The sequence below is a fragment of the Octopus sinensis genome, linkage group LG3 (assembly GCF_006345805.1).
Source record: "Octopus sinensis linkage group LG3, ASM634580v1, whole genome shotgun sequence".
NCBI classification, from domain to species: domain Eukaryota; kingdom Metazoa; phylum Mollusca; class Cephalopoda; order Octopoda; family Octopodidae; genus Octopus; species Octopus sinensis.
The window spans coordinates 56,216,115-56,232,706 of NC_042999.1; positions in this window are offsets into that span (position 1 = coordinate 56,216,115).

The following is a 16,592-nucleotide window of genomic DNA, read 5'->3' on the forward strand; positions in this document are numbered from 1 at the left end:
TTAGTTTACTAGAAATTGTCTGCCGTTCAAAAGGAAAAGATCCAAATATTTAGATACACAACCAGTGAAATTTTTTCTATTGAATATTTCAAATTGATTGGCTGAATTGTCTCCCTTTCTCTATCTCTCTTAACCTGAAGAGAAATCTCCCTTCCCAAACTTCCACATGGTCACATGGGCTGATAAAAGATGGGCACTTCTTCATATTGTAGTGGATGTGTGGATGTATTAATAAATACATAAGTTGTTTTGTAATAAATTAGAGATTTATTTTCACTACATCAATTTGTAAGCAATGCTACACATTGCTTGTACAAAAATGCATATTAAATAATGCTTGCAAAGAATAAATATTAAAGAAATGCATAATACATGATACATATTAAAGAAGAATATGTTTGATGGTGTGTGAGTAAATCATGCAGGACAGTCACCTTTATGAATATTCTCTCGTCGTCTCCTGAAATGCGTGACGTTCATTTAGGTGTCGGTTCTGGTTCTCTCTAGATACCGATTTTTCTGTTCTATTTATAAAATCTCAAATAGCCAGAAAAATAGATATATCGCAAGAGAGTTATCGTTAAAGTAGGTCACTGGTCGTTCAGTTAAACTTCGCCTGACCTGGCTCAGGTCAGAGGTCGAAGGGAGACGATCCATCACTTTTTGTCAGAACAAAGAAATTCTGATTTCGCGCCTTTTTATGCATTGGTATTTGCCGACCAATGATTCTTGGGTTTGATTTCGAATCCAAGCTTAGAGAAGGAAGTGCTAATTCTTACAATATCAACAAACAGGAGAATTTTAATTTATGAAGAGAAAATGAAATAGCAAATATTTTGATACACAACCAGTGAAATTTTTCTATTGAATATTTCAAATCGATTGGCTGAATTGTCAGAGCATTGGACAAATGCTTTGTGGTAATGGTTCCAGGTCTTTATGTTTTGTGTTCACATCCTGCTGGGATCAATTTTACCTTTCATTTTCCTAATTTGCCATGGGAAAATATGTTGGTTTATAATAGTAATTTCTTTCAACAAATATTTTGCTACACAACAATAGGTATTCATCTGCAGGATAGGAATCTTCAATGAGTTTCAAATTTTCATCACAGCTCAAACAAGGCCAAAAGTAGTAATTTATTTGCTGTTAATCATGGATTTTTTTATTAACATTTTTATATACTTGGACAGTTAATAGCCATGCTTTTCTCCTGTTAACCATACATGTAATCACAAAATATTTCATAAATCCAACTGAAATAATGGAAACATCATCCTATGTACTTTACAATATCTATTTGGCTCTACTGTTCAGGTTGCTTCTCATCATCATCATCATCATCATCATCATTTAACGTCCGCTTTCCATGCTAGCATGGGTTGGATGGTTTGACTGAGGGCTGGGAAACCAAATGGCTACACCAGGCTCCAGTCTTGATCTGGCAGAGTTTCTACAGCTGGATGCCCTTCCTAATGCCAACCACTCCGAGAGTGTAGTGGGTGCTTTTATATGCCACCGGCATGGGGGCCAGTCAGGCAGTGCTGGCAACGACCTCGCTTGAATCTTTTTACACATACCAACGGCACAGGTGCCAGTAAGGTGATGCTGGTAACGATCCCGCTCGAATGGTGCCTCTTACAGAAGCCAGTTAGCCACTCTGACAATGATCACGCTCTGATGGTGCTCTTAGTACCCTACTAGCATGGGGCACAAGTGCCAGTAAGGCGAAGCTGGTAACGATCACACTTGAATGGTGCCTTTTATGTGCTACTGGCACAAAAGCTGGTTGGCCGCTCTGTCAATGATCACACTCGTATGGTGCTCATGCCCGTCATCGAATTTCACTTAGATTTTGATTTTGATTTCGATTTCACTTGCCTCAACAGGTCTTCGCAAGCAGAGTTTAGTGTCCAAAGAAGGAAAATGTATGCACAAGTGGGCTGCCCCTGGCATAGGCCACGAGGTTATGGTCTCATTTGGCTTGCCGGGTCTTCTCAAGCATAGCATATTTCCAAAGGTCTCGGTCACTAGTCATTTCCTTGGTGAGGCCTAAAGTTCGAAGGTTATGCTTCACCACTTCATCCTAGGTCTTCCTGGTTCTACCTCTTCCACAGGTTCCCTCAACTGCTAGGGATTGGCACTTTTTCACACAGCTATTCTCATCCATTCTTGCTGCATGTCCATACCAGCGCAGTCATCTCTCTTGCACACCACATCTGATGCTTCTTAGGTTCAACTTTTCTCTCAAGGTACTTACGCTCCGTCGAGTATGCACACATCCATCGGATCATACTGGCTTCATTCCTTGTGAGCTTACGCATGACCTCATCAGTCACAGCCCATGTTTCTCTGCCATGTAGCATGGCTGTTTGTACACATGTGTCATACAGTCTACCTTTTACTCTGAGTGAGAGGCCCTTTGTCACCAGCAGAGGTAAGAGCTCTCTGAACTTTGCCCAAGCTATTCTTATTCTAGCACCTACACTTTCAGAGCACCCTCCCCACTACTGACTTGGTTACCCAGGTAACGGAAGCTATCAACTACTTCTAGTTTTTCTCCCTGGAATGTGGCGGAAGTTGTTCTCTGCACATTTTCAGTGTTTATTGCTCCCGAGCATCTGCCACATATGAAAACTATCTTCCCAGTTAGCCTCCCTTTGATATTACTGCACCTCTTATGTGTCCATAGCTTACACTGGGGACATCTTATAGAGTTTCTAACTACACCTCTACTACAGATCGAGCAGAGCCATCTACCTGAAGGGATTTGTGGTTTGCCTGCCTTACTACTTATTAGGGACTTTGGTTTTAGCTAGGTTGACTCTAAGGCCCTTCGATTCTAATCCTTGTTTCCACACTTGAAACCTCCTCTAGTTCTGATAGTGACTCAGCAATTAGAGCAAGGTCATCAGCATCCTGTCTTGAATTCCTCCGTTATTGCCTGGAGCACTATGATAAATAGGAGGGGGCTGAGGACTGAACCTTCTATTAATGAATATTTTTGTTGAACCTTGGTAGAGGCTGAGGACTGAACTTTCTATTAATGAATATTTTTGTTGAACCTTGGTGGAGGCTGAGGACTGAACCTTCTATTAATGAATATTTTTGTTCCTTAATAGTTTCATTTACAAAGAGAAAATTAAAGGAGATTCTGAGAATGAAAGAGTGCCAAAAGGTAACCATGAGATGTTTAACAGCATCTAAAGCTGATTTTGGATAAGATTCTCTCCTGAGTAACATTCAAAATAATGTCTCCTCCCATCTCCATCTGTTCAGATCTGTTTGTAATTATTGTTCCACATTTGGTTAATGGTGCCATTTTCTTCATGCTTGAACTAATAACTTTCGCTTTATATATACCACAGTACATCCTGAAGATGCCAGTATCCGAGTTGCAGACATTGAGCCAGTAGTAATTAATCACAATTCAATGACAATAGCAACATCAGCTACAGAAAAAGCAAGAAACCAGTACTCATCATCAAGTGCTAGAATGTTTGGATGATGACAAACATATGAAAAGAACCTTCAAGCCATCCATGACATTCACAACAAGCACACACACATGCACATACACACCAAACACACACACACACATGAATAATTCTCATCTAGTATTGCAAATCCTCCAAAACCATCAAGGTAATGGAAAACATTTCCATGCATCACACAGTCTTCAATCTTTCATACATTCCAAAAGGCAGCTGGTCCCTTGCCAAAAGGCTCCCAATCAATGTCATATAATTTTCTTTTCTTCCACCTGTCAGCCATGGTGACTCAGTAAGACATACTCATGTGGAAAAAGCCTCTATATTTGCCATTTGATTCACACTGAGGTCAAGCCCGTCGCCAGACTTTGGTGCTTGAGGGTGCTTCAGAATGTTCTGGTTGGGTACTAATTTGTAATAATGCTAAAGTAGTGTTTCCAAAATAAGTATATCAGTGTAAATTAGAGCGTGTACCATTTAATAGTGAGGGGGCATTACTCACACAACACACTGCTAAGCTAGTCCCTATCCGCACCAAACTCTCTCTCTCTCTCTCTCTCTTCTCTCTCTCTCTCTCTCTCTCTCTCTCTCTATCTCTCCACACAGATATATCTTAATCATTAGAAACAAGCTACATTGAATCCCATTCCCAAGAATGACAACCTTCTGCTCCTGCAGATGATAGTTTATGAATTTGTTTTGCAAGATTCCTGATATGAAATGTGTGTTGAAACAGATATTGTTATATTTCGGGTTGGTCATTTTTTTGTTTTTTCAAACCAAATAAACACATGGACTCGTTCTTCATTCATTTATTATTGTTCTTATTTTATCTTACATCCACTGTCTGGAAATCTTTCATCACACATCTGTGACCTCTTTGGCGACTCTTCCATCCAACATGTATCCCTCTGTTCCATTTAGTCCATTCTGTCTTTCTATGATGTGTATCGCACTACTCTCTCTCTCTCTCTCTCTCTCTCTCTCCTCTCTCTCTCTCTCTCTCTCTCTCTCTCTCTATCTCTCCACACAGATATATCTTAATCATTAGAAACAAGCTACATTGAATCCCATTCCCAAGAATGACAACCTTCTGCTCCTGCAGATGATAGTTTATGAATTTGTTTTGCAAGATTCCTGATATGAAATTGTGTGTTGAAACAGATATTGTTATATTTCGGGTTGGTCATTTTTTTGTTTTTTCAAACCAAATAAACACATGGACTCGTTCTTCATTCATTTATTATTGTTCTTATTTTATCTTACATCCACTGTCTGGAAATCTTTCATCACACATCTGTGACCTCTTTGGCGACTCTTCCATCCAACATGTATCCCTCTGTTCCATTTAGTCCATTCTGTCTTTCTATGATGTGTATCGCACTACTCTCTCTCTCTCTCTCTCTCTCTCTCTCTCTCTCTCTCTCTCTCTCACACACACACACACAGGTAAGAATACACATTATAGAAAAACAGAATGGACAAAACAGAATAGGAGAATACACGTGGGATGGAAGAGTTCTTGAAGAGGTCACTAGAAAAAACATGACCATACCAAAATATAATAATACCATTCGATTATACTTCCAATATTTCAAAGGTGACAGAAACAGCCATAAACAGCCTTCTTCATCAACCTCAAATCTCTCTCCTCCTAAAGAGTTAACAAGACGACTTCTGTCAAGCTAAAGAGGTCATTCAAATGAAAAAAAAATAACATAACAGAGAAGTTACGCAAAAATTCAACAGTTCAATTTTTTGGCTAATGTTTACTTTAGCACCCGGCCGCCAAAACAAATAAAACAAATGTAATAGATGTAAAAAAACATGTATTAAACAATTATGAAAACAAAAATTTGCACCAATAAACCGGGGGTGGGGAGATGACTTTCAGAAAATTCACCCAATCTGATTTTTTCCCTTGTAACTTTTAGGAAAAAGGATATCTTTTAATGAAATCTTATATAAATACCTTTCAAATGGCATAGATTACGATTATAAAGAAACTTGTGGGAGAAAGTTTTTTTCTGAGGGGTTGGAGAGAGGACTTTTGGAGAATTCACATGATTCGATTTTTTCCCTCACAACCTTTAGGAAAATGGATATCTTTTAATGAAAAAGTTTCCTTAAATTTGTGGGGAAAATTTTTTCCAAGGGGGTGGGGAGAGGACTTTCAAAGAGAAAGAAATTCATAAATTTTTTTTTGCTTGAGTGTAATGGTAAAAAGTTTGGAAAAAATTGGTGGGACTGACCCAAAATGGGACTTCATCATGTGTATCTGCGTGCATACATGTGCATGTGGGGTGGGGGCAGGGAAATGGAATGCACAAGAAAAACATTTGCGGAAATAAACTCGTGCAATGTTACACCTCTGAATTTCTTTTTAATTGTGATAATGAATCATGGGGTTTAGTCTACCAAAATTAATTTCCCTTGCATTTTCTCTTTTCCAATATTAAATTAAAAGAGAGAATATGTTGTTACCAATGACGTTAAAACTTTAGTAACTTGATCAATCTGTCATTGAACCAGGATTTTAATTTCATTTGATACACACTTTGCTATCATTTGTATGGAGAATTGCAAGTGTGGCATATAAAGACAACTTATTCTAATAGAAATTTAATGAGTACATTTCCATAAATGTTTTTCTTGCGCACCACCACCACCCCACACACACACATATGTACGCGGATATACATAGATTAAGTCGCATTTGGAAGTATGTTAAAGTTTTTTTATTATTTTGGAATGAAGAACATAAACATAGGTGCTGAGTCAGTGACTAAACTTGTAGTATTTTGTTGGGATTAATCCAATGAATTGACAGCAAAATAATTGCTTCTATCACAATCATTTACCTTTAAAGCGCAAAAACAAAACCGAAGTATACGACAGGTATGTAAAATATATTTTGTGTACTTCTTTCTTTGTTCATTCAGATAAGCCGTAGAAATTTGATATGTGCACGTGCATGCACAAGTACAAAAATTCTCCAGACATTTAGCTGTTATCTTTGGCATATCGAGTTTTGTGGTGAGGGCTTCACATACGGTGGTCCTTTTGCTGTTTCACTATAAACCTACACATGTGGAAACAGACTAAACAGCCGTTCATTTTCACTTTTAGACAGCAGGATGGGGTGTGGATCAATTTTGGAGTTTTTTATAAAAAATTTGAAATTAAAATTTGTGTTTTTGGTTAATGTTGACATTATTACCCAGAAACGAAATCGAAAAAAAAATATAGTGCAACGGGTGTAAAAAAAGGTGTAGAAAACAAATCTGAAAACAAAAATGTGCAGAGAACAATAGGAGTGGGGAGAGGTCTTCGGAAAATTCACAAGATCCGATGTTTTTCCCTCATAACATTTAGGAAAATGGGTTTTTTCAATGAAATTTAATATAAATACCTTTCAAATGGTATAGATTACGATTATAGAGAAATTTGTGGGGAAAATCTTTTCTGATGGGGTGGAGAGAGGCCTTCGGAAAACTCACAAGATCCGATGTTTTTTCCTTGTAACTTTGAGGAAAATGGATATCTTTCTACTTCACACCTACATAGGAAACGAACCTGAAAACAAAAATATGTGGAAAGCAATGAGGGGGGAGGGTGAGTACTTCGGAAAATTCACAAGATTCACAAGATCTGAGTTTTTCGCTCATAACTTTGAGGAAAATGGATATCTGTAAATGAGATTGTATATAAATACCTTTTAAACAGCATGAATTACAGATGCTTAATGTGCCACAAACCCCTTATTTTTCTTTGGAAAGTGGGGTGGGGGACCGGAATTATTGGAAAACGTTTTTCTTTATTCAATGAATGAATTATGGTGACCTAATATGCTACAAAACACTTTTTTGTCTGGAAAACGGGGGCTGTTTCTTTCTTTAAAATTTCATTAAATTTTTACAAATGCACCTTTATAAAAATTAGTGGTAATGAAGTCTGGACAAGAGAGAGAAAGAATGATACAAAATCATTATAAAAACCATGTTAATGCTTGTGTGTGTGTGAAACAAAGTATTATATTTATAAATATCTTTTACATACCTCTTAAAAATCACTGGCTTTCAAATGGTATCCAATGCTTTCACTTTCCATTAGCAATTTTTCGTGCCAAAACTTTAATCGGTAAACCAATACGATTCAATTTAGTGTGGAGAGAGGGAGAGAGAGAGACAGATCTTTCATGTAATATACTTTGTGTAGCTAAAACTTCCAATGGCATAGCAATGTCATGGGTCAAATGGAGCGAGTGAGTGATTTCATATATGTATGTGTGTGTGTATTATATATATATATATATATATAGTAGAAGTAAAGACCCAAACCCTTCAAAGGAATTTTAGCATCCAAGTTCCTGAGGAAAAGCCTAATTTGTGATTTCAAAACTTGGATCTTGCGAATTTTCCAAAGTACTAACCCCACCCCCATTGCTTTCTGCACATTTTTGGTTTCAGATTAATTTCCTATGTCGATGTGAAGTAGAAAGATATCCATTTTCCTCAAAGTTACGAGGAGAAAAACATCGGATCTTGTGAATTTTCTGAAGTCCTCTCTCCACTCCCTCAGAAAAGATTTTTGCCACAAATTTCTTTATAATCGTAATCTATACAGTTTGAAAGGTATTTATATAAAATTTCATTGAATAAACCCATTTTCCTAAACGTTGTGAGGGAAATTTCATTGGATCTTGTCAATTTTCCGAAGGCCTCTCCCTATCCCTATCCCCATTGCTCTCCACACATTTTTGTTTTCCCAACAGTAACCAGATTGGTTTTCTACACTTTTTTTTACACCCATTGCACTATTTGTTTTTTTCGATTTCATTTCCATGTAATAATGTCAACATTAACCATTTCCCCCACCCCACCCCATTTTCTTAATCTGTATATTTCCAAGTAGATTGAAAAAACAGGGGCAAGACTTCCACCCGTCCTCCCACCCCAAAAAAACACCCTTTAAAAAAATTTTTTTCGACACAAGCACCCCCACCTCCCGCTTTTCGGCTACAGGGAATACAAATCTGCAAAAAAATTGGCAAAAATTGGCATTTTTAAATTACCCCCCCCCCCCATTTCATTCATTTTTTTTTTTACGTTTTCAGATATATATTTTTTTCTAAATATGCGGAAACTTACGGAGATTATAATTCTGAAAAAAATTTACAAAAATTTTTTTTTCTAAATATGCGGAGAAATTTCTTTATAATCGTAATCTATACAGTTTGAAAGGTATTTATATAAAACTAGCAGTATTGCCCGGCGTTGCTCGGGTTTGTAAGGGAAATAACTATATAAGCATTTTTAGAGAGTTACTTCCCTTATAAATTCGGGCTTTCTTAGCCATTTTTGTTTTGGTGTCTTCAAGCCATGAAGTTATTGTTCTAAAAGAACGCTGGTTTCCTTCACAACGCATTACGACGTTGATTTCTTTACACTCCCTTCCCCACAGCTTCACGAGGGAGGGAAGGGGGAGAAGCAAACAGGTGCAGCTGTGAGCGTGGACGCCAACTCCGCCGCCATCGACACACGATGCATTTTATGCATTAAAATGGAATAAAAAATGATGTTAAATTATTTTTAAAATCGTAGACTCATCGTTGACACGCGCTAATAGTCAGACGGGCTCGATATGAATCACGACTATAAGATACCCGAATTTGGTTAAACTGCACCGCAAAATGTGGGAGGAGTTAGGAATCTAAATCGAAGGGGACAGACACTCACACAACTAGAGTTTTATATATATAGATTTCATTGAATAAACATTATGATTCAGACAAAAATTTCAAAACATTTCTGTAGTTACGGTTAGGATAAGGGTTTTAGGGTTAGTGCTCAGGGGTTAGGGTTAGGGTTTTAGGGTTAGAATTTTAGGGTTAGGGTTAAGGTTAATGTTGGGGAAAAAAGTAAAAATTGAAGAGTTTGGTTGGGGAAGGGGAGCAGATTTTCACAATGCAGATTTTGGGCAATTTTCCGGAAACTCCGTATCCGAAAATGGGGGGTTTTGGCAAAAAATTTTTTTAAATAAACAAATTTGGGAGAAAATGGGGGTGGAGTGTTCCAAAAAGGGCAATCAAAATTTCGAAAAAAATTTAAATATTAAAGAATTGGGGATGTTGGGGAGGGAATTAAAAATTTTGAAAATGTTGCAATTTTGCATATTCGGAATCTCTGTTATCGAAAACATAGGAATCCGGTGAAAAAAAAATTGGAAAGGTTGGCTAAGGGGTGGATTGACTCTCCTCCAGTTCCACCAAAAAATTTTAGATTCATTTATTTTGCGTTTGAGTAATAGAGAAAGGTTATTTAAAAAAATCCGATGTATGATGGTGAGAAACGAATTCATAAATATGATGTTGAATATAGTTTCACTATAGAAAAAAGTTAAAGGGGATTTAGTTGTTGTTTTTAGTACATCTCCACTGTTGAGATCTTTTTTAAAATCTTTTTCTAGTACTCAAACAAAAACTAAATGAATCTACAAGTTTTTTGGTGGGGTTTTTTTTCAAACTTTTTTCCTTTACTCAAGCAAAATAAAAATGGTTAATGTTTAATAATTTTTGAATTTCTTTCTCTTCGAAAGTCCTCCCACCACACCTCAGGAAAAACTTTTCCCTCAAATTTCTTTATAATCATAATCTATGCCGTTTGAAAGGTTTTTATATAAAAATTTCATTAAAACATATCCATTTTCCTAAAGTTATTGAGGAGAAAAATCGGATTGTGTGAATCTTCCGAAAGTCCTGTGCCCCACCCCTTCAGAAAAAACTTTTCCTCTTTTTTTTTTTGTAATCTTCCATGTTTAAAGCATACAAATCCACAATCCATGCACCAGGATCAAACTCAAAACTACATATAGTGAAGTGGATTTGTTTACCATACAGCTATGACTGCAACATAAGGATATGTTCTCAATGTTTATAAATTTAATAATTAAAAATGTTGCTTCATTCATGTTATAATTGGTAACAGAAGGTTATAAAAGAAAATACTGAGCTCTTTTCCTTTTGAACGGCAGTTTTCAACACAATTTCTAGTTAACTAAACACTTTTAAACTTCGTATACTGGTAGAATGTGTCAAAATAAAACATTTTTTTCTCTTTGCTTTCTTGAGAAAATTGTAATTTGTAAGTTTAACGTAGTTTAATTTTTCGAATTTTAACCAATCAATGGCCTCTATTGAGCTAAAATCATTTGCTGCATCTAAAACTGAGACAACACCCTGTCACTAACCCAAACCCTAAATTTTAGTCTTTCGTTTTTTTTCTTAATTGTTAAATTAATTTAATTGTTATGCGTGTGTCTAAATTACTCGTTTTGTTTTTGTTTTGAGTTTTTGCTTTCGTTTAGGCCTTTCGTTTTTTTTTTCTTAATTGTTAAATTAATTTAAGGATAACAATTAAGAAAAAAAAACAACGAAAGGCTAAAATTTAGGGTTAGGGTTAGTGACAGGATGTTGTCTCAGTTTTAGACGCAGCAAATGATTTTAGCTCAATAGAGGCCATTGATTGGTTAAAATTCGAAAAATTAAACTACGTTAAACTTACAAATTACAATTTTCTCAAGAAAGCCAAGAGAAAAAGTGTTTTATTTTGACACATTCTACCAGTATACAAAGTTTAAAAGTGTTTAGTTAACTAGAAATTGTGTTGAAAACTGCCGTTCAAAAGGAAAAGATCCAAATACCGACACATCAGTAGTGTTCCTTCTTGAGGACATGATATATTACAAAATACACTTATAGGTTTAAAATCAATTCTGTGTTTGTACATTAGTAAAACTTTATTAAATACAATGTGCAACTGTAAACGGTTGGCTTTTGGGGCGGGGGGGATGGAGAAGATGCTTTCACAGATAAGACAAATTACAGTTAACACACAGTTTAGGGGGTCGAAACAAATGAAAGTAAATTGACCGGAAGTGACGACATGATATCTCATAATTTGTGAAATCCTTCGACATGACATCTCTAATTAGTAAAATCCTTTAATTTTATTATGCCATATTTGCAGATACATACTTGCATAGTACCTTCTAGTGATGTCAAGTATATTAGAAATAACGAAGTTACCCCGGTCCAATGTATTATATCCAGCAACGAACCACTAAGAAAGCAAATCGGCGGTTTGCTTGTATGTCGATGCATGACAGCCACCGCAGCTACACATGTTCAATGCAATAATCTTGTATGACCACTGAGCCATACATAAGGATTTGATAGGAAATGATGATGTTGTTTCTGTTGATTCTCGTTCTATATATTGGTTGTGTAACATAAACTGCTTACATGAAATTATCAGATGCCACTGTCGTCACTTCTGGTCATTTTTACTTTCACTTTGTTTTAAATCCCTAAACTGCATTTCAACCGGCAACAAATCTGAATAACCGTTTATATATCTAATTTAAATTTTGGTTTGATTTATCTTGTTAAACTCCCTTATGATGGTCTGTAGGACTATGATGAAGAGGAGTGGACTAAGGACTGAATGCTGATGGACTGCTACCTCCATGTTCTTTCATTTTTGCTAAGTTTACCTTGAGGCCTCTTGATTCTACATTTAGCTTCTACATCTGGAATTTCCTCTCTAATTTGCTTATAGATTTAGCTATGAGAACTAGATTGTCAGCAATATAAGAGTTCCTATGATCAGCCAGTCTTAAACTCCCTTATGATGGAATGTAGGACTATGATGAAGAGGAGAGGACTAAGGACTGAGTACTGATGGACTGCTACCTCCATGTTAAATTCATCACTGAACTCGTCATTGACTCTCACTTTACTTACAGCATCTCTGTACATAGCTTGTTTAACTTACACAAACCATTCATTTACACCCAGTTTCCTCAGTGACCACCAAATTACTGAGCAGGGTACTCTGTCAAATGATTTCTCCAGATCAATGAAAGCCAGGAATAATGGGTTATTCTAAGCCAGGTATTTCTCCTGCAATTGCCTCACTTGGAAGATTGCACCTGTGTTACCTCCTCCCACAACATATCCCCAATACACACTCCCTCCATCTCTGTCTGCGTTTTACACCTCCATCCACCTACCACTCTCTTTTTGTAATATATATATATTGTACACAATATCCACAATTACAGACCAACACTTTTTTACACAGATGTCCTCATCCATACACATCACATGACCATACCAGTGCAGTCTTCCCTCTTGCACACCACATCTGATGCATCACAGAACCAATTTTTCTCTTAAAACACACTCTGTCATATATGCGCACTGACATTGCATATCTAGCAGAGTATGCAGGTTTCATTTCTTTCAAGCCTTCTCAGCAGTCACAACTGTCCATAGATTGGCTTGCAGAGATACACTTGCTAGGCAAGTGACTAGAACTGGGGCCATGTGTTGAAACTAAAACAATCACAGCCTGGAAGAGACATTCTAAAACACGGTGACCCTGTCACAGTTAATGCACTGAAAATTTTGACACCAAAACCTAATGTTTAAGTGAAGCTAACAGTCTTTGAATGTCTTTTATGTGTCTTCCATGCTGTAATTGTGTGTGCGAGTGGGGTCTGTATCATCATCATCATTATAATCATCACCATCAACACCGTTGTTTAATGTCTGTTTTCCACGTTGGCATGGGTTGGACGGTCTGACAGGAGTTGGCCAGTCAGAGAGCTGCACCAGGCTCCAGTTGTCTGTTTTGGCATGGTTTCTACTGTTGGATGCCCTTCCTAATGCCAACCACTTTCTACAGTGTACTTGGCCCTTTTTACATGCCACCTACACAAGTGCATTTATGTAGTGCTGGTACTAGTGCATCTTATGTGACACTGTTGCGGGTGCCTTTTATGTAGCACTGCCACCAGCAAGACAAGGATCTCTCAGCTGGGAGAGGGAGTTGGGGCATGGCCATAAAGGATATTCCTGTATGTATGGATGGCCACAATTTCTTCTCAAGTACAGCAAATTGCCACAAGCCCCAATCCCTTGTCATTTCCTCAGTGAGGAAATGACAAGGGGTTAGGGCTTTACTCAACCCTTCATCCCCTGTCTACCCATTCCACAGTTTACTTCCACAATTAGAGATGTATATGTGTGTGTGTGTGTGTGTGTGTGTGTGTGCGTGCGTGTGTATATGTATGTATGCATGTATATATATATATATATACGTCTCCGATGAAGGAATATTATTATTAATTAATATCCTAGAAACAGCTGTAAGACCTTCTATTTATAAATGCTCTAATATCTATACAGCCTTGGTTTTTTTTATCTCATTACACAAAAAATTCATATACACACACGCTGACATAGAACCAACGTTGAACCTTTTATTTGCAATATTACTGAATCTGGAATTTAACTATGGTCTGTCTATAGCACTTATTCAGCATTACCTGACACCTTTGGGTCTTAACGACACCATTATCTCTTATAACCTCAACTTCTTGCTAATATAAGCACTTATCCCAGGTAAAGCTTCAGTAATGGATAATCAATTCCTTGGCATTTCTCTTAAAGGCACACCTATTCCTTCACTGAAGACTTTCCTAAATTTTCCTCTCACACCGTCTCCGATGAAGGGATATTATTATTAATTAATATCCTAGAAACAGCTGTAAGACCTTCTATCTATAAATGCTCTAATATCTATACAGCCTTAGTTTTTTTTATCTCATTACACAAAAAATTCATATATATATATATATATACACACACACACACACACATATATATATATACACATATCACATACTTACACATATATATACACATATCACATACTTACACATATATATATACACATATATATGTATGTATATATACCTGTAGCACATAAAAGCACCCATTACAGTCTTAGAGTGGTTGGCATTAGGAAGGGCATCCAGCTATAGAAAACCAAACCAAATCAGACTGGAGTCTGGTGCAGCCCCTCAGCTTAACAACACTAGTAAAACTGTCCAATCCATGCCAACATGGATAACAGACATTAAATGATGATGATGATGATATATATATATACATCATCATCATCATTATCGTTTAACGTCTGTTTTCCATGCTAGCATGGGTTGGAATATATATATGTGTGTGTGTGTGTTTGATATATATACAGGGGTTGGACAAAATAATGGAAGCACCTTAAAATTTCAAACAAATTTATTTTAATATGGGGTAGGACCGCCTTTGGCAGTAATTAGTTATAGACTTGTACAAAGTTTGAATTGTTTCCAAAGGAATTTTTGTCCATTCTTCAGCTAAAAAAGTCTCCAGCTCTTGTAGAAAACCATTGTGCTGGTGGATTTCCAAGATATAGCCCCCAGATCTTCACAGATCCTCTTCCATGTTCAACAGTTGGAAGAAGGCAGTCTGGGTCAGATGCTTCTTTTCACTGTCTCCACACGTATACTTGGCCGGTGGTCAGAGATAAGGTAAAGGATGACTCGTCCAAGAAAATAACATTCTTCCATTGCTCTAGGGACCAATTCTGTAGGTTTTACTGCATCCAAATGCTTTGCAAAGTTTGTTTTTGAAAGCAGTGGTTTTCTGATTGCAGCCCTCCCTTGAAATCCAGCTTTCTGCAGAACAGTTTTTGTGGAAACTGGGTTCTCAAGGAGGTCATTAAGCTCTGCAGTAATTTTGGGAGCTGTATTTTTGTGATCCTTTCTAAGAATACGTGTAAGAGTCCAATGGTCCCTATCTGAAAGTTTGGTTTTCTTCTGGAGTTTGTTTCGACGAGAAGGCTTTTCCCTCTTTCTCAAAGGTTATCATTACTTTCAATACAGTACTTTTTGATACACCAAACATTTTGACTGTTTTCATAACACTGGCACCTGCCATACGAGCACCAACAATTTGACTTCTTTGAAAGTTTGATAGATCTGTCAGTTTAATGAATTTTAATCACCTTTTTCTGATGATATTTGAAAAGAAACAGCAATTTTAGCAAAACACATTAAGCAACACTAATAATAAATCAAAAAACATAAAAATAAACAAGCTTTTGACAGTTTTATAGACATTTCAGAATTATGATACTATGATGCTAGGTGTTTCCATTATTTTGTCCAACCCTTGTAGATGTGTGTGTGTGTGTGTATTCTTTTACTCTTTTACTTGTTTCAGTCATTTGACTGCAGCCATGCTGGAGCACCACCTTTAGTTGAACAAATCAACCCCAGGACTTATTCTTTGTAAGCCTAGTACTTATACTATCAGTTTTTTTTGCTGGACCGCAAAGTTACAGGGATGTAAACACACCAGCATCGGTTGTCAAGCAATGGTAGGCAGACAAACAGACACACAAATATTCATACATGTATATATGTATATGTATACGACAGGCTTCTTCTTTCAGTTTCCGTCTACCAAATCCACTGACAAGGCTTTGGTTGGCCCAAGGCTATAGTAGAAAACACTTGCCTAAGGTGTCACACAGTGAGACTGAACCCAGAACCATGTGGTTGGGTAGCAAACGTTTTACCATACAGCCACTCCTGTGCCTGTATACATATGCGTATATAGACATTTTATGCACACTATACTATGAATCAGAAGGCCTGAAATACATTTAAATATCAGAAAAAACCCAGCTGTGAAAGAAATATAACAATGGAGACATATTTTCTCTTCACTTTTGATATACAAAAAGACAACTAAGAGATGGGAGTGCCCTGACTGACCATCCCATAGCTTGTTGACTGTTCCTCAGGGAAGTAGCCAGTTTCTTTCCTTTGTTCATAGCATAAAATATTCATCTTTTATATAAAGCAGTCCTAAATTAGGCTAATACCAGACATATCTCTTCTGAGGAGCAGCTAAGTGTAAAAATGGCGATTGCTCTCCTTATTTCTTGAACATCAAAAGCATAGACAGTATGTGTTTACATGCTCATATTTCTGTCACTGCCAGGCATTCTAACACACACACACACATGCATGCCTACATATTGGTGTCCCAAATTCCAGAGTCGGGACAAATAGGTGCCCATATACTAGGTAACAGAGTGGGAATATTATTATTTATATAATATGATAATCCCAAGAATCCCTAATTACAAAATGGTTCCTCTGTGTGTGTGTGTGCAAGCGCGTATGTGTGCACGT